This window comes from Equus quagga, chromosome 8, assembly GCF_021613505.1.
Source record: "Equus quagga isolate Etosha38 chromosome 8, UCLA_HA_Equagga_1.0, whole genome shotgun sequence".
Taxonomy (NCBI): domain Eukaryota; kingdom Metazoa; phylum Chordata; class Mammalia; order Perissodactyla; family Equidae; genus Equus; species Equus quagga.
The window spans coordinates 60162562-60190147 of NC_060274.1; the positions used below are offsets into that span (position 1 = coordinate 60162562).

Sequence of the window (27586 nt, forward strand, 5' to 3'; positions counted from 1 at the left end):
CTCTTACCTGACTGTGTGCCATTTGATGCTGTTAATCTTCTCTCCTTCCTAGCTTTCCTGTGCCAACCCTCCTTCCTGATTTTCCTCCTACCTCTCTGGCAGGGCCTTTGCATGCACTGTTCCCTCTGCCCTTAATGCCCTTCTTTAATTCAGCCTTCAGGCTGACTCCTGTTCATCTTTCAAGATTCAGTTTAAGGGTCAGGTCTACCCCAAAGCCCTGCATCCCACCCTCATCACCCCAGCCCTCCGTCCCCCGTCCCCTCCCCAGTGTGCTTCAGCACCTCTGTTCCAGCAGTCAGCACACTGAGTTGTCCTAGCTGGTTCTTCACCCTGTCTCTACTGTGAGGTCAAGGCAGAGGCCAGACCTTGTTCGCTGGGCATCCCTAGTGCCCAGCACCATGCCCAGCACAGAGCAAGCATTCAAAAAAAGCTTGAGGAAGGAAGGGAGGCAGGGAGATGTACCAAAGGAAGAAGACCTTACACTACAATTTTGAGTTTTATTTGCTGTTGAGTGTGCATGTTGGAAGTCATTTGTTGGCATTTATTCCTATAGTTGGAGAACCAATTTATGCAAATATGTCCAAATGGGGCAGGTGGGAAACCTTTTAACTATTCACGACTTACCTGGTTTTGCTGCCACAGAACACTGCTGGGACCCAGAGCGTGAACCAACCTGAGACCCTGGTGCAAAGACACCGGGGGAATCAGATTGACTGAATACTGCAGGGCAGCACTTTAGTTTCCTGCTCTAGGTAGCTCTAGCCCTGGATAATTCTTAAAGTGTTTCCCCCAGGATCAAAGATTACACAATAGTTTATGTAAAGTACACTTGAATATATCTATCGTAGACTTACACAAACCACCCTAAATCCAAACATTTACCATATGAGCCCAAAGAGAACACTCATACTACTTAATTGTTCCCCTTCATTAGTTAGGGCATGGAATTGGTGACATGTTAGCTGCTTGAATCTCCATAGGCCATAACTCTATGACAAAAACAAAATGAGAAACAAAACCCCCGCTAGCCTGACTTCATTCAGTCTTGGTTTGTTTCCTCCAGCTGTCTTTATGAGCATCTCCACTGATGAAGAACATGATGGTCTCTCACTGTGTTGTACTCCATTCCCAGAAGCATTTATGTGACTTGTAATTATTCTTACTAGTTCAATTAAACTTAGACCTTACATTAGAGAAAAACGTGTTTCTCCTTATACTTTGAATTATGAGCTCCTAGGGTAGAGGCTGTGGGATAACAAGAAGTTGGGCCGTTAGAATTATTATCCTCAGTCATCAGACAAAGCCTCATTCTTGCCCATGCTTCAGAGAAGGAGCAGGAGTGAAGCATGCACTGGCGTGCCTCCCAGGGCACATTCAGATGGTGGAAGGAAGGTCTCCCTGCCTGAGTACACACCCTGAGTGCCCACCCTCAGCAGACCTACTGGCATGGGCTCATCAAGCACAAAGGAGAGGAAGTGTGGAAAGCTCACATTTCTTCCATAAAACAGGACTGCTCTGGGGTTATAGAAGTCATAGGATTTAATCTGTTTGCTGGAAGGAAGCAAGACTTTAGCTAGGAGGAGAGAAGACTTGGGGATGTCTTATAAGATTAGGGAGACATGTGAGAGTTGTCTTCAAGAGAAATTAGGCCTATTCTCCATGGTCACATGAGGCAGAACTCCAGAGTGGACACATTGCCACTCAGTGTGGTAGAGACCTTTCTATCAGACAGAACTGTTCAAAGAGGGGAGGGACTGCCTCAGCCCTGTCCCCGGAAGGCTTCCTCCAGAGACTGGGAGTCCTCCTCACAGAGAAGTTGGGGAGGACTTCAGAAACCCAGTGGGTGACTGGGCTAGAAGGCCATGTAGATTCCTTTCTTCCTCAAAAAAAGTAAGACACCACAACTTAAAAGAATCTGAGAGCATGTCAGTGAGGAAGAAGGATTACTTCTCTCTTGCTTAAAATAGGTTTTGTGGGGTCTTCATGAGTGTGCTGGAGAGCATCAGAGTGATTTTGATCATTAACCAAAAAAAAGTCCCCTGAACAAAAAACATAGAGATAGCCAGAGTAAGCTGGAAGGAGTCTGGAGAAACAATTCCCAAATTGCAGAATCAGTTGGCACACACTGGACTGCAGCTAAAACTATTTTTGTTAATCATTCGGAATTGCCAGCTATACACAGAGCACTGTTGTAGGTACTGGGAGAGTTACAAGATGTTTATGGCCCAAGGAAAGTGTAATATATGCGGAGAAAGACATTTTCACTAACCAAAAATTCAACATCAACATTAATAAAATTTTGAAAATATTCAAATATGAGTGAAGAGGGAGCAATTGAAGAGAAGTCTAGCTGTAACTTAGAAAGCCGACCCCTGTCATGCCTATGTTTAATGTGACGACGCACATCCCCTTCTCATCATTCCCCAGTCCTTCAGGGCTTCAGGTAGGGTGGAAGGAAGAAGAACTCTGCTTTTGGCAGAGGTCTTTTCTTTTATGCAACAATTTTCTAGTTGGTGAAAACAGCTCATGCAAACTCTTGGCTTTGTTTTCCTGATCTCTTTTTCTTCTTCTTTATTTCCATGCTGCTTTATTGATGCTTTGCCTCCACTTCCCCACAGACTGGAGGAGAGAGCAACCACAGGACAGGCAGGGAGGTTGACTGGGGGGAGACAGAAGAAGAGACAACAGCTTCTGCTTCCCCGCTTTTGGCTGTACCACTAAGTCTCACCGTCCAGGTGATGGTAAGCCTCATAATGCCAAATGAAGCCAGGGGAAGTGCCCACATGATGCTAGCATACCACGCTGCCTCCAGGACCAGTGGGCTTTAACCTGAGTCAAAGACATGCACACCCGTTGTGGGCACACATGCATACACACACACATTTTGCATTCACATTGGGAGAAATAATGATTCCATTCTCATTTGAACCAAATACTAGAGGGCCTATTTCCAACTTGAAAATTACTACTTAATTTTGTAGATTTTTAGATCGGACATAGAAAAATATCCCCAAATACCAAAGTCTACAGGCCTTATATACCAAAGAAGGGCATGAGAAGGAAAAGAATATGGAAGCTGGGAGAAACTCTTGGCAAATGATTTCAATGGAGCTTTGTATTTTCAAAGCAGTTCTAAATCATGAAGTAGCCATCCCAGCCATCCTGAGAAAGTAGGTCAGCACAATATTTTCACAGGTGAGGAAACTGAGATGCAGTGTTTGGTGGCTCACCTAATACATGCGACTAGGGTAAGAACACAAACTTCCAGATTTCCACCTGGACACTCAGTCAACTAGGTTGCCTTCTCGCCAGAAAGAGAAAATACAAGCATTTAGCAACTTTTATTTTATATTTTTATATGTTAACTAGGCTAAAACACAGCTGCTCTAGACCAAGAACTCTTGAGGTGATAACACACCGAAGGGTAGAGTTTAAAACTTATGATTATTCCCCAGCTAGTCCATAGTACAGAGGCTCTGCTCTGGGGACAGGGTGGCCAAAGCAGTTGCTGGAGAATCAGGAGGGCTGGATTCTAGGATTAGGCTGCATGACTTTGGAAAAGTCATTTAAAGTCCCCGAGCCTTGGAGCCAGCCCAGTGGCATAGTGATTAAGTTCACATGCTCCGCTTCAGCAGCCCAGGGTTCATGGGTACGGATCCCAGGCACGGACCTACAAACTGCTCATCAAGACATACTGTGGTGGCCTCCTACATACGAAAAATAGAGGAAGACTGGCACAGATGTTAGGCCAGGGCCAATATTCCTCATTAAAAAAGAAATCTCTGAGCCTTGCTCTTTCATCTTCAAAATGAAGACAGTTTTTTTTAAAGGTTTTCATCTGAAAACTGCAGAAAAGCATAAAATACTTGTTACCCCATAATTTCACTGTACTTTTTGAAGTATATACAAAAAGAAGTGTTAGTGCCCCCTCTATACTCCTCCAATACCATCCCAGAGCTTGATGCATGTTTTTCTAGGCTCATGAAAATATAAAATATATATTAACTTATGTACATATGTAAAATTTTATGATTTTTAAATAAAAAATGGAATCATGTTGTTCTGCAACTTCTTTTGCTTAACAATATGGCATCATTCCACTTCACACTGATCCTGTTTTAATAGTTGCAAAATATTCCATTGCATGGATGTTACACAATTTATTTATCAAATCCTTTTTCAATGGTCTTTTGTAAGGTCCAAATAATACATGAAAAAGTGCTTTGTAAATCATAGGCATGGTTTAAATATAAATCACTATTTTGATTATTGACCAAATATATATGACATTATATTATTTTTAGCTTCTAAGCTCTAAATGTATTTAAGACTATGTAGCTTCACAGAGAGAAGAAATATGCTGCCTATAATGCAGAATCACCATCATCGTTTGAAAATTGTTTATTGCAAGGATTATAAAAGGACTGGTGATAATTGAATGTACAATGCAGCATCTAATGGGTTCTCTCACAGGGAAAAATTCATTTTTATCCAATTAGTAGCTCTATTTATTCAGCTGATAACTTATATTCTAAAACAAAATTTCTAAATCTCACACCTTACTTTTGTAAGTAAAACAGAATTGAAGGTTAAAAACTTTAAAGTGAAGTGTGTGAAAGAAAGATGTATTGATGTCATCTGATGCATAGAATAAGATGAGTGTTTTGCTTATTTTGTATGTGTCTGTGTTATGTTTGTTTTGTTTTGTTTTAAATTGCCCCTGAACTAAAAGTGGAGCATTAGCAGGTCTTTTGTCAGGGGACAGAAATTGGATTTTTACTAAGAAAATGGAAGCTGAATTTTCTATCTCTGATATACTACCTACAAATTTAAAGTAAAACGGAGCAATAACATTCTCGTCTGTGTATTAGAGCAAGCCTACTTTTAAGGGGACTATGTAAGTTTTGGGCTTAATTTTCCAAGTTCCTCATGTGCAGTAATTGACATTCATTAATTGGACCATTCTCCCCTTCATTTTGTGCAAACGTAAAAGGTCGTATACAGCAGAATTTGCCTCACTCCAGTGCCTTCAGGAAAGTGGTGACACCCAATGGGATTCTCTCCTAAAGACAAAGTTGAGATATGTGGTTTGCAATCTCCCAAAAACCCTTGCAGTCGTTTTTCTTGTTAAAGGCTAGAAGACAGAGGTTCAGGGGTAGGTGGCCTCTGCTACAACCCACCACTCTGGTAAAAATACAAAACCACAGGCTGCCTGTTAGATCTCTGAGGTCATGCCCTCAAGTGTGTTGTCAGCGCTGCAGCAGAGCCACGAGGGGACATGTGGATGTGAGGTGGCCATATGCTAATGGTGACTGTCATTCTCAACCTTTGTTCCTCCATATCATGCGTGGTGGATACTGTTCATAAGCATAGTTCACAGCCACTGACATACACAGATTACAGGAAACGGCACTTTCACTTTGTCTCTCAGTCAAGAAAACACATCAGAATGCAAGTGAGGGAAAGTGACGTTAACATAGAGATAATCTTTAATCTCTTCTGCTGTGCAAAACTTTCACATTTTTCTTCACAAGTGATTGTGACCCAGCAGCGTGGCCAGTGCAACAGCTCAGGACCACTGGACAAGGTTAACTATTCAGGTCTCTTTCACATCTGAGTTCTCTGACCCTAGGAAAGTTATAAAGATCCCAGCTACAACCAGCCAGCAATTCCTCATAGGATTTTGATCAACCAGAGTGATTTTATATAGAAATATCCAGAAGGCTGGCTCAGAACCAGGCTTTCTCTCACATGCAAGAGACAACATTTCCTAACGTGTGGCCTGGAGAAAATTTCCTTCCGTTCCCCCACCGCTGGACAAACTCCAAAAGACTTATTTTTGCCTAAAAACTGGATTTGTATGAGATGGTTACAGACAATGGGTGGAAACTCAGTTCATTATCACATAATCCAGGAAAAGGTTCATGGAGGACAGCACCAAGGAAGCCAACAAGGCCAAATAGCGAATATTTGAATATCGAATTTGTCCATCCTGATTGCTCTCCTCTTTTTTTGGTTTTAGGTCACTGATTAAAGGTTTTTCACAAATAGCTTCTTCTTTCTATTTAAACTCACCCAGAGACAGTGCTAACAGGGTGCCTCTGAAGTTCTCAGTGCCGCCCTCACCCTGGGAGACGGGAAGAGTGAAGCTCTTTGCACTGAACTCCCTCCTCCCCAAACATATCTCTTCATGATTGGTGAACATTTGCACCTCTCCTGTTGCACACTGATCTCATGTGCACTCAAGTGTTCATATGTGCAAGAGAAATGCCACTAAATGCCGCTGCCTGCTGAGCTCTTGATTTGCAGGACAGAAGCGCTGTGGAAATGGCCCACTGAGCTAATCTTCACAGGGAAGAAGATTACACTCACAGTACTCTCACTCTCGCAAGGAGCTCTGTATGCAGCCTCGTGTTTATGAAACATGAAGGCACATGTCATAAAAATGTTCTGCATATAAATAAAATAATGCAAAGCAATTATTCTTGTTAAGAATGCAACAATATGATTATGAAATGTAAAGTGTTAATGACAAATAAAATACGTTTTAACTTGTTCGAAATGATTTGCCTCTTTCTTCAATGCAATCTGTGCAACTAAAACAAGGAAAGATGCCACGTGGAAGGAGTGTGTAAAAGGCAGAAACCTAAACACAACAGAGACAAAAGCCAAAATCCAAAAAGTCAAGTTCACTATGTTATCTATGCAGACTGGCTGTCAATATTGTTCGAATTAGCGGGTTAATTGTCAAATCTCCAGTTCACTTCAGGCTGTGTAGATGCAGTTTGTGTCAAAATTAGATGCTTCATAAATGGCTCTTTTGATGTTATCTTCAAATTCATCTCCTCTCCTAAGTAGAGCTATTAAAGTAGCTTCTACAGTGGCAGCAATCTTTCCAACTAAAGGAAAATAGCTTAAATACTTAATGGGCCCAATTCTCTGCAGAAGCCCTGAGGCAATGATGCTGGGAGTAAGTATTTAGCAAGCTCTGTCACTACAGGAGCCTCGAGTGGGGTGGGGCAGGAGCTTGGTTGGGGAGTAGATGGAGCTTCTCCCCTGTCCCACCTTTAGGGTGCTCAGTGCTAATGGTTATGGAGACTGAATAATCAGCCTCATTCATGACCTTATTGCTCTCGACTGTCAGGCCAATTCAAGTTCTTCCTTTTTTCAGATCACCGTTCTCTTCAACCTCCAACCCATCCTCCCTGCCCATACTCCTGCCCCCCTCAACCCCTGTCTTTCCAACCTATTCACAGAGAAACATCAAAGATAACACCCAGGAACCCTTCCCCTCCCCCATACCAGGCTTGCAAACCATTGCCCACCCACACACATCCCCTTTACCTTCTCTATTTGAGGGCAAACCCCTCCACCTGGGCTTTGGATCTCATCCCTGAATGATTCTCAGGCGCTTTATACCACTCTCGAGTACAGCCTCCCTTCTCTCTTCTAAATTCAACTGATTTACCTTCTAACTATAGAGTTCCCACTGATAAATGTTGAAATTGTCATCTTACCAGAGTGCGCTTGCCAGATTAAACACATGATAAACAACAAATAATGCTTTAGTATAAGTATGTCCCAAATATTGCATGGGGTATACTTATACTGAAAAGGTATTAGTTGTTTACCTGAAATTCAAATTTAACTGGGCATCCTGTGTCTTTATTTGCTAAATCTGGCAACCAGACACCCAAGAGGTCTTTCTTGATCACCCACTGTATAAAACAGTATTCCCCCTTCAGATAGTTTCTATCATCTTCCTTTATTTGTCTTCATACATTATCACCACTGGGCATATTATATATTTATATGTTTGTTTATTGCCTGTGTTCCTCCACCTCCTCACTGGAATATAGATTCCATAGGAATGGGGAATTTTAAATTCTTTGCTGCATCCCCATTGCCTAAAACAGGGCTTAGCACAAGGTAAGTGTCCAGTAAATATTTGTTGAATAAATACAAGCTTGAGTCTCTTTCTTTTTAAAATAATTGTCACTCAACTCCACAATCTTCCTAGATCTACTTCTCCATTTCTCTCCTCTATTTCAGAACCAGAGTTTATAAGAGGTCTTAACACTCATGTTCCTTCGACTTCGTCTCCCACTTCCTCCTCTTCTCACTCCAGTCTGGCTCCACTCTTATTCCACCAAAACAGCTCTGGCTAAGGTCACTAATTACCTCCATGTCATTAAATCACATGGACATGTTTTACCCCCGTCTAATTTCTTGACAAGATTTGATGCTATTGACCTGCTTCATGAAATAAGCCCCTTGTTTCACTGGCACAGTACCCTCTTGGTTTTCCTTCGACCTCCCTAATCACTCCTTCTGAGTATCTGTTACCAGTTTATCCTTCTCTACCTGGCCATTAACCTTGGAGTTATCCTAGGCTCTCTTCTTTCCTCACTCTATATTCTCTCCCCCCAGGTAACCTCATATATGCCATGGCTTCAATGGCCATTTATTTGCTGATGACGCCCAAATCTGTACATCTAGCCCAAAACTCCCTTCTTTGTTCCAGACCTATATATTCTATTGCCTATTTGGCATCCTCATCCCAAATTTATCTCAAACTTTATTGTCTAAGATGGAATTTAACAAGCTCTGCTTATCGTAACCCTGGTCGTCTTCTGTTGTTCCATGGAATGACTCCTCCATGAATCTAGTGGGGCAAACCAGAAAACTAACAGTCATCCTTGACTCCTGTAAATCTCATCTCCCAAATAGGTCTTGAATCCATTCATTTCTCTTTATCTCCAGAGTCACCTAGCACAAAGGAATATTACCTCTTGCTAGACCACTGCAATATCTTCTTAACCAAAAGAACTACCTTCACTGACTCAGATCTCCTTCTAATCTATTCTCCACATTTACAGCTAAAGTGATTTTTCCACCTGTCAAAAATTCTTCATTGTTTTCTTAGGAGGCCCCAACCTCTCCTTCCAGTCTTATCTCATGTCACTCTCTTTCTCATTCTCTCAGCTGCAGCAACACTGGCCAGGAATCAGTTTCTTCAATGCAACTACATATTCAGGAGGGTTAGATGAGAAACTGATTACAAAAAACAAAAGTTTTAAATGTGAAGTAGTAAGAAATAATGTTTCATATGAAAATCTGCCATCAGCGATCTGCCATCTGCCATCTGCCAAAAACATTATATAAAATTTAGGACTGAAAGGTCCTTCACACATCATCTGGTCTAATTCTCTTCCCCCAAATAAGGAAAATAGGGTCCAGAGAAGAGAAGGAAATGACCAAGTCACACAGTTTTTTAATGACAGAGCTAAGAGTGCCTGGATCCGAAGTCACTCTTCTTGCCCCAGCTGATGAGAGAATAACTAATGAGAAAGAAGATGACCTGAAAATTACTATAGTTCTAAAGACATAGAGGAGTCAATCAGAATGAGGCTGAGGCAGATGAAGGGAGCTAAAACCAGTCCACCAATCAACCAGCAAACATCCCCACAAGAGAACTAGTGAGCCTTCAGACACAAGAATCAGGAACTTTGTCAATGAACAGTCAACCAGGTTGAAAAGGCCTACTATAGGCAGGTTCCAGCAAAATAGTCAATGCACGTGGATGGGGTCAGTGTTGGGGGCTTGGCAGACCAACTGCTCAGTATATAAGGAAAGAAGTGGGTCCTGACCAAACTATCAATTGAGAGCCTACCTTCTATGAGTCTGCCACATAAGCCACCTGTGATTTTCTCAAGGAAACTGTCCCTCTTCCATGAGTCCTTGAAGAAACTAAAAATAATCAACTTGGTGTCCACTGAAAGTTACAAAATGAGGGCGATAGATTCAAGGCACCAATATTTCCTGACAATTAGGCAAAGGTATCATCTGAGAGATCCTACTCTCATTTCCCTTCAAAGGAAATCTCAAGCTACTGAGCACAATTCATACTTTGAAACTAAAGTTGTCATTCAATAGCCAAGAGAAGCTTTCTGGAGGATTCTACTATTGGGATCAGGGAGGCTGAGTAAATACCCTGTGTGTGCTTATCACTACGGGCACTGAAGTGTAAATGAGTGTGAAAGTTGCCTTTTGGTGTCAAAAAACCTGACAAGATTCTTTTCCAAATGGGATTGGAGTTATTAGTAAATTTGTTGAGCTAAGAGGCACTCTTTATCAGCTGTGAGTATTTTTAATTGGTTTCCAGGGAACACCTGTGTTAGGGTTATAAGCATCAAAGGTGATAAACAACTTAATTATCTTCCAGAACCATTAGGAAAAAGTACCGCTGTTGGTGAGCTTTCTTTGATGACTTCTTTTGAAATGCCATCCTGCTACTATTGTGGGGCTATTTGTAGTTTATTTCCCAGAACTTTGATGGTCCCTTCCTAAATAGAAAAGGCAGTTAGAAGCAGATTAATGAATTTGATAACATTCGCACTGATCAGGGATACCTTAGGTTACCACTGGCAACAGCTTTTCCGCAGAGAAGCAGCAAGCTAGAGAGAATCAGAAAACCTTGAGAGAATTTTGAGGAAATAGAAAGGCCCTGGGTCTGGCACCCATTTCTGTATCATGGTGGTTTCTGAGAAAAGGGAATTGCCAAGCAGGCAGCTGTTACAGAAGGGAAGGGAAGATTTTAGTATTTTGTTTATTTCCAATCACTGTCTTTAAATTTTATTCATGAAGACAAGTCGAGACGTGAAGGCAGAGTATGGTGGCCTATGCATTTGTTGGTAGGCCAGACTCTCTGCTCAAAGTTCCTTTCTTTCCTAAGCTTCCACCTTTGGATTGTGAAGATTTTTTTCAATTTCTAGACTCTATTTGAATACAATGTCCCTGGGAGGGGTTTTAAAAAAATCACTACTATAACAGAAAATGATAACATTTCTGTGGAAAATAAGGAACAAATCAGAAAGTGGTATTTGAGTAGGGCCAAAGATGGACTTTCCAGAATTCAATTTTGCCCAGGACTAACACAGAGTTACTCGGCATTTTGGTCTTGTCTTCTCCTCTTATTTCTCTATCACATGGAAAAATCTTCTGGCTCACTTTCACCTTCTCCACTGAGGTTACGTGGTTAGCCTTACCTGTCTTTTACCTGACAGAAATGAATGAGATACTATGTTTTGAGTGCCCCACGAAGTGGTGCTACAGAGATTCAGAGGAATATACTACGATCATTTCTAAACACTTCAAGTTTTAAAAATGTTAACTGGGATACAAATCAGAGTTGGAAAGGGATCTCAGAGAAGTTATTCCTGTCTCATTTTACAAATGAGGAAACTGAGCCCTATCTGGAAAAAAGTGCTGAGCCCAGGGCTCCTGGGGAATTACCCCATAACCTTCCCACTTGATTGTTCTGAGAGAAATTTTGCACTGTGGTTGGGACTAGAATCATGTTAAATAACTGTCTCCACATGATGTCCTTGGTATTGGATAGAATTAAAGGGAAGCCCAGTTGCCCAGCCTCTCAGCCCTGCCCCAAATCGGCAATCTACCAAGTAGGCCAAGCATTAATTCCCCAAAACCACTTTGAGGAATGGAATGTTTCATCAGAATAAAAATGTCAGTTGGACATTAAAAATAAGAGCTTAAAAAAAGGATTTTCGAAGACATGACTTAATTGCTTCGGATTTAAACTGAAAATAGAACGACTGAGTAGTCTCTTGGTCTGACTTGATTTCAAAAGAGATGGGACTTTCTTTTAGCACTAGAGGGTCTATTAATCTGGGGATCTACACTGTGAGCTGAAAGAGGGGCTTCTCTCCCTTCAAGCTCATCTCTACCACCAGCTACTTTCCCATCTCCTTTTCCCTCGCCCAACTGGTCAGCTTTAAATTCTTTCTGAATGTTGGTGGGAATTTTTTGTTCCCACAAACAATAGTCCAGCTATATCCATTTACATAATATAAGCTTTAAAAATAGAGTGTGTGTGTGTTCCCATCTTGTGATTCCATATTTGATATGTGGTATGTTTTGGCTCCAGGAAGGCATTTAAAAAATTCTGGTTATCTCAAACTAAATTGCCTCAGTCTGCAGACAAAAGGTCGAAAAGGAATTTCCATGCACTCTCTGCTTTGTTTCTACCTATTTCCACCACAGCTGTATTTCTGAGATCTTTCTGGAAGAGGCAGATTAGAGAAGTCCTTCCTCCAGAATTTCAGTTTCATAACAGAGAAAGACAGGCATCTTCCTGCTCTGGGTTCTATTACTGTCGACAGGGGAAGGGCAAAGACGATGACTTTTATAATATTTAATTGGCAACCAGTCCATGGCCAGCCATATTTGACTCTCCATCAATTTCTGTCAGCTGGTGTTGATGGTGGTCATGGACAAAGTCACAGGGTCATGCTAGTGTGGCACCCACAGCCCTTTTGGTTTTGAATAGAGACTGTAGTGTAGAAAACATGATTGTTTTAGAGAATAAGACCCTGTTTAAGAATCCTGCATCTCTAAAACATCTCCCAAGTTTTTCTCAAGCTCTTTTCCTAGCCTAACCACCACAGAGTAACTGTGCCTCTCTGTGATGGTGACTTTGCAGATCCCCTTAAGGGGGACTCTGTACCGTTAGGTATTTGCCATGATTTATTTATGAAATAGTTTTATAGAACAATCCTACTATTACTAAAACTACTAGAATTAATAGAAAGACAGTTATCCGAGGGCCCTTCTACCCAGCCAGACTCCAGCTAGGGCTTCAGATGGGAACTCTATACTCGTAGAAGGCAAAGCTGCAGCACAGGTGATTTCCATCTATGGAGATTTTTCATCTTCATATCTTATTTCTTGGGTATCCCCTTATCATTTTGCCCCTGAGTGGCCAGTAGCATCTGATCCATGTCTGACCTCTCCAAACAGTTCCTCTCACTAATGTCACCCCATCTCCTTTACTTAAACTTCGTATCTTACCAGATCATCTATCTTAGCAAAACTTTAGTATCCTGGGTTCCTTTCTTTCAAAATCTTATAGATAACCAGTAAGAGATGTAATACACTAGCACATGATAAGATTACATGGGCATATAATATAGCCCTTAAGAGTATGTTCTTTAATTTCTATGTGTGGATGAACCATAATTTATTTAACCATTTCCTTACTGTTGGACATTAAGTTGTCTCTAATTTTTTGTTAAACTGTGATGAACATCTTTAAAGAATTTTTTTTTTCATTTTTGTGGCTATTTCCTAAGATTAAAATCCTATAATTAAATTTTCTGGTCATGGGGGAAAAAAAGAGTGCTTTAAAGTCAAACCATGATACCTGAAACATTGTATTGTAAATAATAATGACCCAATCAAAAGAACTATTATTATTGTATTGTCATTCATCAACAGGAGCAATGGCAGCTATTAATGGTATGTTGATCACCCTCCCTGGGTATTATAATTTTTCTAAGGGCTTTCAATGATTTTACCCATTAAAGTGAGGAATGTGAAAATTTCTCTGTCTCCTAGCTGGCCAGTTGGGGCAAGGTCTTGCTGAAATGTTTTCAATCCTTCCAATCCTTCTCCTGTCCTGTACTGAAGGCCTCCAGCCCTGCTCAGTCACAGCTGTAGGCAGGGCTGGCACAGCATACAAGAGAGAAAGGACTGGCCAAATGGGGTGGGCTAGAGTGGATCCAGGTCCCCTCACTTCCTCTCCTCTCAGGAGCCATATGGGCAGTGTGCCCTGATCTTCTCAAGTTCCAAAACCAAGATTCATGAGTTATCTTTAAGCTCAGTGTAGGATGCACAGATAAGAAGACAAGGATTTTCCTCCCTCAAATTTAAGTCCAGCTGTCTTAATATTCCACATGATAGGGTTTAAGTTAAATGAAGAATCCTTTTTAATACATGTGGAAGAAGCCAGCAAATGCACACCCTCCACCAAGTCTCAAGAATGGCACAGGAATTAGCACCTTCTGGCCATTTATAAATAAAACTGGCAGAGTGGTGATAACATTCCAGAGAGAGCCACTGGGCCCTGCTGGTTTGGATTGATTGTGGGGCCTTTCCCATTTCTGGTGCAGTAACTGTAGACTTGTCATCTGTCTGCAAGGATGCTAACTACCACTGAGCCATGCACCCAGCTCTCATGCTTTCCCAGTTTTGGCTACTATGTTGTCCTGGCTCTAAAAGAGAACATATTTCTCAAGTGAGTTAATGCCTACTTACCACTTTGTTGTAATGTGTAATTATCATAAATGACACTTAATTGTTTAATTACTAGACCAAAGGGTAGATAAGAACTTGCTGCAAGCAAAATACAAGACCAAGCCTCTCTCTATATAAAAAAGCATATATATTATATATGCACAGTACCATACATGTACATACATATCTAGAAGTATTTTATATAAGCCTTTATGTATAAATCTATACTTGCGTATGCTTTAGATATACCAAATTGTCATGGGTCCGATTCTGTGGTCATACGTGTGGACCGCAGGAGAGATGGAGCCTGAGGAAAGAAAGGGTTTGGATGGCTCAAAGGGTGAACTCCCTTTACCCGGGCTGCTTTAGTAACTGTTCCTAAGAGTCCTTACCAAAGAGACTATCACCAAAGACTACTCTCCTGAGCACTGTTGACCCTGTCCTTTTGTTGCTCTCCTCTTTGAGAAAATAATTCACACTGCAGTGAGAGCCTCTAGTGATTGGATTGCACATGGTGCCAATTCAAGATGAAGGGAGGGTGAGCCAATCTAAACAAGGTTTCTTAGCTGGAGTCCAGTACTTGCCCAAAAGAAGCACTGATCCTTTGAGGAAATGTGAAGAAAGGAGTATTCCCTTAAATCCCCTCTGTGATTTGTGCTGAACAGTACCTACAGCTCTTAAAGGAATGTTGACCTCCCTTTTCACAAGAGGAAAAGATATGAGACCTGAAAAATTCAAAGCAATTCTAGGAATGTGCTCCTCTTACAACCAAATGTTTTCAGAGAAGCTATTCCTCGTGCAACATTTCTCACATGCTGTTACTGAGGGCACTGGGAGGTTATACCAGCTTATAGGAGCTAACAGTTATGGCTCCTGTTAGTTGAGCACTTACTATGTGCCAGGTGCTGAGCTAAGTGTAAGTGCATCCTAATTCTATCTGCATTTTATAGATAAGGAAACCAAGGCTTGGAAAGGGTAAGTAATGAGCCTGTTGTCACACAGCCAGTAAGTGGCAGAAGCAAAATTTGAACCCAGGCAGTCAGGCTCCAGATCCCATCACTTTAACTACCAACCTATACCAGTACACCTTGCAATGCTGTGGGACTAGTACTGAAGGCTTCAAAAACTCAGAATCATTCTGTTATATTAGGAAAAACAGATTGATTCCCACCAATTTTGAGTGTTCTCCTTTGCTAATGGGAAGTCTTGCAAAATATCTGCCAAGAAAATGAAAACAATAACAGCAGCAGAGGTTCTGGTGAAACTAGTATCTCATTGTGACTCAGCCCTCAGGAACAAGTCAAGACTCCTGTTTTCCCCTGCTTGGCACTGACTACTGTAATGGAGGCAGGAGGCACAGTCGGATGAACTCTTGGGAAAGTGTGTTTAGCAGCTCCCACTCCTGGGGTTCATTAACCATGAAGGAGATGGACGTCACAGAAATGGTTACAAGTCAGCCAGGGAAGAACTGGCTAATGACACTAGTCTCATGTTCCCAAGCCCAGAGGTAAATTACATGTTCCCTTCAGAGGACGCTTTTAGCCCTGCCACAAAACTATTAGGGCTGTTAGAAAAAAGACAGTGGAATCTTTATATTTTCTTAGCTACCTAGTACCATCATATGTATACTTGATATTTTGAAAAGAGGCTTTAGATGTCATGAAACCCACAGGAAGATTTTATAACAATCCTCTTGTGCGAAGTCCTCCCTACTTGTCTTCATACTATCTGAGGTGACTCTACTCATTCAAAAATTGCTTCATTTAGCACAAGGACAGTTTGTAAAATATATAGTCTGCAAAGCTAGCCTTACCCCTGAGGGGAAGGGGAGGATGCTGTCTCATGCTTTTGGGGAGGGACTTTTTATGTATTCTTTTAACAAAGTTATATGGAGCAGCCGCTATGTCTGGGTAACTACCTAGAGGCTGTGGAAAATACAGGGCTGGATGGCATGGCCCTTTTCTTGAAGGAGACTTTGGAGCAATGTCTGCAATGATCAGAAGGGATGAGGTGAATACAAATAGCGGAACAGGACTTGCTGTCATACAGACATGATCCATGTGCTGCGGCCATTTTGTTTGGACCATCTTCGTTTGTTACCTCCACTCAAGTCTCTTCTGCCCTGGAAACAAACAAGCAAACACACAAACTGAGGAAGATAAAACTGAAGATAAAACACCACAGAAAATGTTTTAAAACTCAACTTATTTTAGAGCCCTGTCTTCCAGACTTGTTTTGATGAATTAGTTTTACAGTAGCATGTTTACAAAAGGTGAAAGTCATGAAAAAGAGAATTTTTAGAGGGAGAGAAAAGATGAATTGCCTATATGGTGCACGAGAAAGAAAACACTTTCTCGGTAAATAAATTAGATTAAGGCTCCAGATCTGCCACTTACTTGCTCTATTAACTCTATAATGCACAGCCTCTCTGAGCTTTAGTTTTCTCATATAGGACTAAGAGTACCTGCCCTGATATGAGAGTAAAATGAGACAGAATTATAAGATACGCCATAACCAGATTCTTTTTGGAGAGAAAACTGAGTGAATCCATAGGTCTTTAACCTTTAATTACTTTTTCTTTAGCTGTTTTCTCTGTTTGGTTGAGGTGACACAGAAATAGGGAGTATGCTTCTGTAATGCTAAGTGATTTCTTACCTCAAGAAGCTGGAAACACCCTTGTATCAGATACCTGATATGCACCACTTCCAATTCTTTCTGTTTTACCTGTCTCTAACTCCCGCCACTTCTGTGGTGACTAGTTCTACATGGTTTCTGATAAATTCACCCAGGTTCAACCTGACAGTGATGCATTCTATGCCCTGACTTTGCACCTTCTGCAAAAAGGTCCCCAGGTTAATACAGAAGTTTAGAATCCTATGGGACCCTGCTAAGCACCCATGCAAATACAACCTGGAAATGCAACAGAGTTAGCACCTCCATGGGACGAAAATTTGACCAGTGCGTGACAGAAGCCCATGAATTGATTTATTTCCCCTTTGTCTCCATAGAGAGACTGTCCTGAGAAATAGTTATGTGGCTTCTCAAGATAGTCTTGCAACATCAAGCAATAAGTTAAACTAAGCAGGAGCTGACTTGATCAGCATTCTTGTATTTTCTTCCATCCTTCTTTGCTTCATACTCCATATTCCTCATTCTGGATGACACTACCTAATAAATTAGCATGATGTAAGACTTTGGTTCAAACTCTGCTTTCTGGGAAACTAAGGCTAAGACAATTGCTACCAGAGTGCCTCCAGAAACCAGCCTTTCAGGAGGGTATTTTGTATCTGGGTTAGAAAGACCCCATTGCAAGCAGAAGGTATGGCTATGATAAGCCCTGGCATGTATCGGCATTATAATAACTGATACTTTCACCTATGGGTAATTGGGCTGAGATGCAGGTGACAGATGAGGAGGCCATGGTGGTTAAAAGCATGGATAAAATGATAATAATAGAAAGCGTGGAAGAAAGATGACTGCTATTAACTGCACTGGAAGCCTTAGAAAATAAAAGATAGACTCAAGGAAGCCGACTGTCAACTCAAACCAAGCTGAGAAAGCCAGAAAAATTCTACAGCAGTTTCACTGGAAACAGTCATCTCCTGGAAATATAAGAAAGACTATGCTGAAAATCAAGCTCAGAATCTAATCGTAAAGGTGGCAGAATCACAAATGAGAGTAAATATGCAGCCTCAACAAAGCCCCAATATCAAAGTCAGGATGTTGGCAGGAAAAGAGTGGATAGGACTATTTGGATGAACCAGCCTGAGAATCTCGAGCTCCCATTGAACCCTCTAGGACTCTTACCAGAGGACAGAAGTGGCTGCCTGCCTGGAGACTGTTCAGGGACTTCCCCTAAGGCAGGTGCCTCATAAAATGATAATTTTTCTCCTTAAGATATGCCCCCAGCATCCCTCATTGCCTCTAAACTGTTGACCAAGATGAAATCTCAGCCCAGCCCAAGCACTACTCCTGGAGGCAATACTTACATACCAAAAGAATTACAGAAATTTGCTAATAGGGTTTGTTAAGAATAAGAGCTACACATGTGCGAATGGAGCTTAAGGGTCCTGAACTGGAGTGAAAAGTTCAGAATATGAGGCTGAATAGAGGAAAATTCACGGACTTGGGGCACCCATCCATGATTGGGATTTAATATCCTACAAAGGACCACTGAGCCAGTTCTAATACTCTGTTGAGATGTGTCTTGAAGCTTGGTGAAGAGAATACTAACATCAACTACCATGGTAGAAAATTACAGCCCATCACCCAGTTTCTAGATCTAAATCAGTTCACAGACCCAGAATCCAATGATTGACAGACAGACCAGGATCCCTTGAGGAAGGATCCTTCAATGTTACCACAAGTATATACAGGAAATATTCCTCTGATTCTTCCCCCAAATGTACCTGTGGCATTTGTTAGAGTGACTGTTCACTGTTAAAAGGGGAAAATCCAGGCCTTCTAAAGTCTATTAGATAAATAGTCAGGTCTGAAATGATACCAGGGGCCTTGAAGTGCCCTGAAGGACCTCCAGTTAGAGTGGAAGCTCATCTGAGCATCGTGATAAGGGAACTTTGGCCCAAGGTTGTCTCACAGTGGGTCCAAAGTATTCACACACCCATCTTGAAGTTATTTCTCATACTATGAGTGTATCATTGGGATTAATATATTTATTAACTGATAGAACCCTCACACTGGTTCCCAGATCTGTGGTGTATGGGCTATTATGGTAGGAAGGGCTAAGTAGAAGCCCCTGAAACTGCCTCTATTCCTGGCCGAGACCATAAATCAAAAGCAACGTTGCATCCTAGGAGGAATTGCAGAGCTTGGTGCCATCATCAGACTTGAAGGATATAAATGTGATGGTCTCCATCATATCCCGGATTCAATTTACCTGTATGGCCCTGAAAAATCTTGAAGGAACATGATGGATGACATAGAACTATCATAAATTTAACCAGCTAGTAGTCCCAATCACATATGACAGAGGTGCTATCTTTACTGCGAGTGGATTAAAGGGGCCTCAGATACTAGGTATAAGACAATTAATCAGTGGATGTGTTCTTCTCAATGCCCTTAAGGAGGAAGGATCAAAGGCAGCTTACATTCACGATGTAGGAATAGTAACTCACTTGGGAAATTTGTATTTTCTGTCCCCAGAAACTTAAGATCCTAGTTTCCATTGTGGTGTAAAGGGGGAGGGGCACTACTCCCAGGAGCACAGAAAGGGTTCCACTGAATTTGAACCTTTAACTACACATGGAGTCTTCATTCCAGTGGACCAGCAGGCAATGAAGGGAGTTATTTTGGAGGCAATTGTTATCAACCCTGATTACTAGGTGGATCTAGGACTTCTACCACAGAATACAGCCAGGGAGGAATATGTCAGTATCAGAAGGATCACCTTAGTGGGAGCTCTCTTGATTAAGTATACTTATGTTGTCCCTCCCTCCTTCCCTGCTTCACTCCCCTAGCCTTTCACTCCAGCTCGCTGGGAGCTGGGAAAGCAGTAACAGGGAATCTTTTGTCTCAGGCTCCCGTTTCAGGAGAACCCAAGCTCAGGCTGCTGTCCCACTGGCAGATTCCAATGTACTTACTTGCTGGGAGAGAATGTAAATGCCAAGCGCTTTGCTTTTTACTTAGTCATCATGATGATCTTGAGAGGTAGAATAATTATTTCTATTTCTCAGATGAGGAAATATGTTCAGTTAAGTCAAGTATCTTACCAAAGGACATATAGCTTATGAATAGTAGAGACAGGTTTTGACCTAGGAAATGTCTTGCTCTAAACTTCAAGCTCTTTCCTTTACTCCTTGATGCCTAAATCAGTGATGATAAAAATGAGTACTAGAAAGACGACAATTCTTCCTCTTCTATCATTCTGATAACCCCCTTTGCACTATTAGTGGTCGGTTTCCACTTGAAGTTTTAGTTTTTCTTTTTATATGTAATTTAGTATACAGTGCACTTCTATACAGGTAGATATTGTAGGGCTGTTAAAAGGAAGAGTAGGGTTCCACCATTCTGAAATGTGTGATGGAGGAAATCAGAGAATGCTCTTTTAACAAAGAAAGATCCAAGAAGTGAAGGTAGAGATAAAGTAAAAAGTCAACTTATTAAAATTTTTTCTCCTTCAGGAAATGATTTGTTTCTAAATAAATTTAGCACAATAAAAAACGAGACAAGAAAAATGTGAAATCCTATTGTATAATTTTAAGTTTGATTATGTCACTGAATAAATTAATTGGCAGTAGAGTGGAAAGAAATAATCATCCATAAAGGAAGTGAGAAAGGTTAAAGAAGCCGACAGTAATTAAATGGTGACTGAAGCTGAATGGAAATTGATCTGTGTTAGCTGAAGGCCATTCCTGTCTTTTAGAATGTTATGCATCAGGAAAGAGAGAACAGAAAGTTTTCTGCTATTTCAATATAAAAATATGTCATTTCTGAGCCAAGGTCACTAATTCAAGACAGCAGTGCATTCCCAGTACACATATTCTAATATTCCACACCTGTTGGCAAGTATTGAAATAGATAAGATTCTTTAATAAGGCTGTGCAGGACTATGAGTCATAAGAGCTTTGTTGGTTTGCTGCCTGTTTACCCTTGTGGAAGCTGAAAGCAGATTGAGTCAATCCAATGCAAATAGAGGTGAACGTGGCAGCTCCAGCTTTTAGCTGCTATGTCCTCTGATGGATGGTCATCTGTTCCCAGGGTAATATCTGCTCAACAGGGACTCAGATGACAGCAGGAGGCTGGAAAACTTGTGCTCTACTTAAGATTCTGTTATGGTGTTGCCTCTGAATATTAGGCTTTCTTATATAACGCATCTAATAGGAAATAAAACTGCATGATGTTTATAATTTTTATTATTTATTATTATCGTTTATTTAATGTCTCTTACAAAGGGTAACTTTTTTTTGCTGAGGAAGATTCGCCCTGAGCTAACATCTGCTGCTAATCTTCCTCTGTTTCGTATGTGAGCCACCACCATAGCATAGCCACTGACAGATGAGTGGTGTAGGTCCACTCTTGGGAACTGAGCCTGGGCTGCCAAAGCGAAGCATGCCGAACTTAACCACTAGGCTGCTGGGACTGGCCCTATTATTTTTATTATGAATGCTAACATTATAAACAATCAATCATTATTTTTGACAATGATGAAAATGACTACCATTTATTCAGTGCCTACTGAATTCAGGTTCTTTTATATATAAATTGCTGTACTTACAACTCAGGAAGGCAGGTGTTATCATTCTCACTTTCTATATAAGGAAACTGAGGCTCAGAGGGAATAAGTAACTTGCTTAAAATGAAGGCTGAGACAGTAAATCAACCTGGGTTCCTCTCTGCTCTTTTCATTTACAACATGGCTGCTCACTTACTCCCAGGAGTCTACATAAGCAATGGCAGACTGTAACAAAATCCTTCATGTTAACAGAAGGTGCGTTATAGAGTAGAATTAATGCACATTTTTGGAATGGTGGGTAAATATGATTAAGGCCACTGCCATCGAGCATGGTTGAATCAATAATAATAACAAAAATACAGTTGATTCACTATGATATTTGGGCCGTTATCTCTATCAAGTGATGTGAAAGATGCACAGGCAACCCTAGAAGGCCTTTCATCCATTGAATACACATGTATTGAGTGAGTTCTAGGTGCTAGAGTTGTACTAGATGCTGCAACTGAGAAAAACAAGAAAAAATAAATATAGGGATGAATGGCATTGCTAGAAGGAGTTCTCATTCCTTCGTAGTATTTATCAAGTCAGAAAAGCATTATGCTTACAGTAATTCCTCTAAGCAGTCTAACACAAATGGTGGTCTGGGGCAGGTATTTCAATCTGAATAAAATTTATAGATCTACATTTTGATCCTCAAGGTAATTTTCAGTTCAAATCACCTGGAAGTCAAGGTTCTTTCTATAGAGTATCATGGAACACCACAAAAGAGACTGCCAGTTTATCAGCAAGCCTATGTTCCCTATTTCCTTAGTACATAGTTAGTTACTACATTTCCCAGCCTCCCTTGCAGTTGCCTATGGCCATGTGACTGAATTTTAGCCAATGGAAAGTAAGTAGAGATGATGGGCATCAATTCCTCTCCTTGTTCATAGACATCTCCCCAGAGCTTTTCTCCATGCTTGTTCCCCTTTCTCCATCTCAATGCAGATGAGCCTAGTGATCCTAAAGCCACATGTTAAAGATAGCAGAGCCGTAACATGGAAAGAACCTGTAATCCTGGATAAATACATGGAAGGCCTCTCTCCCAGGAATCGCACATTGTACTACTATGGGAGCAAGAAATAAAGTTGAGACACTAAAATTTGGGGGTTTGTTTATTACAACAACTAGTACTACTCTAACTACACAAATACTAACATACATATTCACCAGATATTTATTTGAGTACTATTACATATTTAATTCCCTCTGCTAGGAATAATTCAACTAGAAGATAATGTGATTGCATTGTTACAAAAAGGTTTCCCCTTTTCAATAATCAGTAATGCATGAGATATTTATCGTCACATTCCTGAGTTTGTCTCTTACTTCAGATTTTTGTTTAGACATTTGTTTTGTCCTCCACTAGGATTTGCTAGCAAGCAAGTAAAGTGATAAAAGTTTTTTATTAAATGTGAGAGAAAAATGTAAAGGTGAGAACTTAAAGTTGATGGCTAATGAAAGAGAAATTCTGTCACCTGGGAAAAGTTTTCCAGGATTCGTTTTGGCTACCCCAAACTAACTACTGGAAGGAACACCGGTATCCTGGAGAAGCATAGTGAGGACTGGTTTGAAGAAGCATAATGTGAGATTGCCTGGCTAAATTCCGAGCATCTCAAAGGAAATGGCATCATTCTGTCCATTAATTCAGCTTGGACACAAAGACTTGGGCAATGTCACTGAGTGAAAAGCAAGACTATGCCTGACTTCTTGGCCCCTATCAATTTGGGGGCAGCCAGATGTGGCAGAAGGGGCCTGGACTTTGATATCAAACCCCACTTTGAATCCCCACTCTTCCACTTGTTGCAGGTGCTTTTAAACCACTTTGAATTTCAGATTTCTCACCAGTAAACAGGGAATGGTAATATCCACCTCTCAAAAACACTGTGAGGATCAGAGTCAATGTTTTCAAAGTGCTAACGAATAAAGTACCTCAATATATGGTAGTATTATTAGATTTGTTATGAACTGTGCTTACTATGTTTCTAAAGAACACAAAGAAAGCTTGGACCATTTCATCAAGGTATAATGGACAACAAATAAATGTTTGGGCTACTGACATTATGGTTTCCTTTCTCATTTCTGCAAGAGCGAAATTAAGTTCATTTTATTTCGTATCATTCAATAATTAAGGCAAAATCATGGCAATCATTTCTAGTAAACTCTTGGAAATGTAATTTAATTAAAAAAAAACTTCTCAACTGCTTTTAATATGCAAGACACAATGTTAGTTTCTGAATATGCTGAATCTTGCATTTTATTTGTCCCTCAATGATTATTTGTAAACTTCTGTTGTCACCAAGATAAGAATTACCTTATCTCAGAAGAACTGAGAACTTTTTTGTTTTAAAGAACTATTTCAAGGACCAGTGAGAGATAAAGGGGTTTGTTGCATCACTGCTAAAACTTTATTCAACTCTCAGTATCCCAGAGTGAGTAAATGAACCTCTTATAAAAGATTTAGAAGCAGTGAGTGGAAGTTAATTTATATAATGTGTATATTTAATGCTTTGGGATTGTAGAACAACACTAAACAAATTAGTGAAGGAAGGGGCAAAGAATAAAGAAGGCTCTTTCTTTTTATTCCCCATATGTCATCAAGTGAATATATTTTAATATTCCCATGACCCAGAGCTTACCACAGAGAGGGAGGGCAGTATGTTTGGTTTGAGCATGGGGTAATTTTAGACTGCAAGCTTTCTTGAGGCTGGGGCTGTGCAGTCTTGCAGATCCTTTAAGCTCTTATTAATCAAAGCTTATTCTTTTATCACTTCCAACCCATTGCCACACCAAACTCATGGTGAACTGTCAACCATGGTTACTATTAATTGCTGTTATTGATAGGACCAGGCGTCCTTGCCTCCCTCACCTGCCTGGATCGCACCCCTGACTGGCTGAAGAACAATGAAGGTATGAAACTCTTGTAGGCAGATTTGTAATGCACAGGCGATAAATCCTATCAGCAGTAACAGAGGTACACTGTTCTCCCCTCCCCCACCAGACTCTTCTGGAAAGGCACTTCTGCTGTACATCTCTTTGGAGAGCAGTGGTGATCTGAAGAAATGCTTCCTCTTGAAAGAACCCTTTTCATTCACAGTGGAATACTCTTGAATTTTGCAGATCGTCAAACACACACAAAAAGTTTTTTTCTTAATAGTTGAGGAAATAAGCCTAAAGAAAATGTGTACCTAATCCTATTAGCTGACTTAATATAGAATTATTAAAAGCCTTGATATACAGGATTTAACACAATCTTTCTAGCAGGGTGTGATGTAATCTGTTTCTGTTCCTCAGCTAGCAGATGGCTTACCTTTAAGTAATTTCCAATATGTGAAGAGATCAAAAGCCATCCTCTCGCCACTGAGGCAGTAATCGTTCTTCTCTGCTGGGGGTTGCTTGGTACTGTGGTAGGGATATGCAAAGGCTCCTGGCATTTCCAAAGATAGAAGGGCGACATTTCTTCAGACTTTGAAGTTAATAATCCTTCAGAAGTTAAAAAACTGAAGGATTTTTCAAAACGCCTTTAATGTTCTATATGCCATGTGCGAAAGTAAATATCTGTAAGGAATCACCAAGGGCTGGTGCGAAGCTTGGAGGAGCCCTCTGCAATCTCCCATGTCATGGACTGGCGCAATCGCTCACTGCTCAGGGTGTGAATAGGTTGTGCTTCCATCAAGCAGCGCTTTTCGGAGGATGTGGTTTCTGCATAGGATGTTTTGGGAATGATGCTAGAAATAAATGTGAAATGCGTTGCCTATGCTGTCATTGATGAGCCCAAGCAGTGGCATGATGACAGGCCTATCCCTGCCGTCAACACAGGACTCTTCCAAAGGCTGGGATGCTTTCAACTGCTTCCTCGCACATTTGTCTAGTTGTTGGAAATGATCTCTTGGTGAAGAGATGGGGTAAATTTGCATTCGGGATTCTGTTTGATCTTTACTACTAGAGAGAAAAATGTTTTGTATCTCAACAGTTTAATATGCTCCTAATGGAGCCAGAGCCCACAGTCATTTTTTGTAAAATCGAATTCAGATTTTCGTGACCTGCTGAGTGATAGAACCCTGCTGAATTTTGAGTTCAGACAAACCAAAGTGTCTCAGGGTTTGTTACCACCTTTGCTTAAGGCTCTTGCTTTTGATACAGAGAGATTTCGTTTTATTCCTTGGACCAGTTATTTTCAGGCTACTTAAAATAAGAGAAAAGTCTCAGTAGGAAAATATATTCCAAGGCAGACAGGAGACCTAAGGTTGGATCTTCTCCTGGGAGATAAAACGGATTATTTTAACTTGAATGGCAGACCCCTCTACTATCACCTCCTCCTCCTTTCCAGCATTTTGGTTTATGCATTTGATGGCTGGAATGTTGACAGGCAATGGATGGATAAATGAGCACCGTGTAGGCATCCAGAGAGACAGAAGGAGAAAATATGAAATAAAATTCCAGAGGCATATGCAAGAAACCTGCAGGCACCAAGTTTCATTTGGAAAGGAGGTATGGGCAAATGGCCTAGGACAAGAAAAATTATAAGATGGGAACCTGAAATGCCATAAGGTCATTTTACCCCAACATAGAAAATCATGCACGAATAGAGAGTACCTATTTTCCCAAGATGGACTCACCAAGATGTTTGGAGCTGTAGTGATATCTCCTCTCTGTCTAACCCACAGCCGAGAAGGAGCAATATTATTCCTTAAGGTCCTCAAAAGATTTTACTCCAACTATTCTAAGAGATATTCTCCTTTTGAGAATTTTCTTTAAGTACCCTGAAATAACTGATCCAATGAATAAAATAAAACCTCTCCAAATCAAAAGCAAGAGCTGGTAAGAGTTAGGTGAATGATTTATGACGACTCTTACACAAACCTCCCCAGTTGTGCATTGAGCTTATCCCTTCTTTCTACGATGGTTTCAACACCACTGCTCCTATACTTCCTGGAATCTCTTTTTTCTTGTCCTTGAAAACCACCATTATGTCTCTGTTTTCTTCTCTTCAGGATTAAAGGACCCATGGTTTCTTCAACCTGGCTTTATTTAAGGCCTTTTGCTTCCTCACGAATCTTCCCTAAATTTGCTACACTCCGTATTGTGAATGAGGGTACAGGATGTGGCAATTCAAGTAGAAGGCTGAGACTATTGCAAGCCACTGGTTTGTTCTTTCTTCAGTCATGTATCTAAAGATAGTCTGACTTTGAACGGAATGTCTGAAACCTAATCATAAAAGCCTGAGGAGTCTGGAAAAAGGTGAAATTTGGAAAGTCAGTGATTCTGTTTGAATATTGGTCTATCAGCTTGGATAATAATTGCCCATCCTATGAGGTGAGAGAGAGAAAGAAGTCGACACCAATTGGACTAGGTTAGTGAGACTGGGTAGGAGTGGGAGGGTAGTCATGGAAAATAAAAAATCAAGCATAAAAATGAATCTAGCATTATTGCTCAATTATTCAACATTGCCATAAGTGTCTGTAAGGAGCAGCACGATCTAAAACTTGCTCACCCCTGAAGATTGTTAACACTTAAGGAATGGTTGCTTAGTTCTTCTCCTACTCCCGTCCAAAAGAGAAAGATTCCAGGCTCGAAGTTTCTGGGCATCCTGTTGAGAGAAAGAAATGAGCAAGAGACTGCGTGCAAGGACTCTGTCCCTTCTGCTTCCACGTCTTGCAACCAGAGCTGCTCTGCTACCCCGCTCTGTTCATCTTTGAGGAAGTTACAGTTAATAATTAGCCAGTAGCTAATTATTCAGCTTCCCTCACCCATGGGTGTGTGCCCCACATCCCTGCTGCATCTGAACTACAGTTAATCCATGAATCCATAAATCGACACTGGATAATGTCTAATTGATTGTATAAGATATTGGTTGCATAATTAGACATCTAGTTTTGAAACATGGGAGAACTTAGATCATGCACCAATGTGACATTCAGCTCACAGGAAAACTGTGATAATTCTCAAAGAGTTCTGTTTCCTTGAAAGGAAAATACTGCATAAATCACAAGGCTAGCTCTCTTCCTGGCTCCTCAGGGCATAACAATATTCTCTCTCAAGCTGGAGTAAAGAGACATAACCTCTCCAAGTGATATTATCCAGCAGAGCATTGACAATTGCCAACCTCCTTCCCCCATCTTCCCCTATCACAGGCTGGGGAATGGGTTAATTTTCTATAATCTGAACTCAGACTCTGGATTCCTATTTCTGCTCCTTTGTTAAAATTACAGGATGAAGTTCTGCCAGTAGTGAATGAAGAATCACAGTGCCAAAAAGGAC

General features: G+C 40.8%; 1 pseudogene; it reads right to left on the bottom strand.

Moving 5' to 3' along the window:
- LOC124243311 (magnesium transporter NIPA2-like) overlaps window positions 1-26334 on the bottom strand; it is a 91252-nt pseudogene extending 64918 nt beyond the window's left edge.
- Between the last annotated feature and the right edge of the window lie 1252 nt (window positions 26335-27586).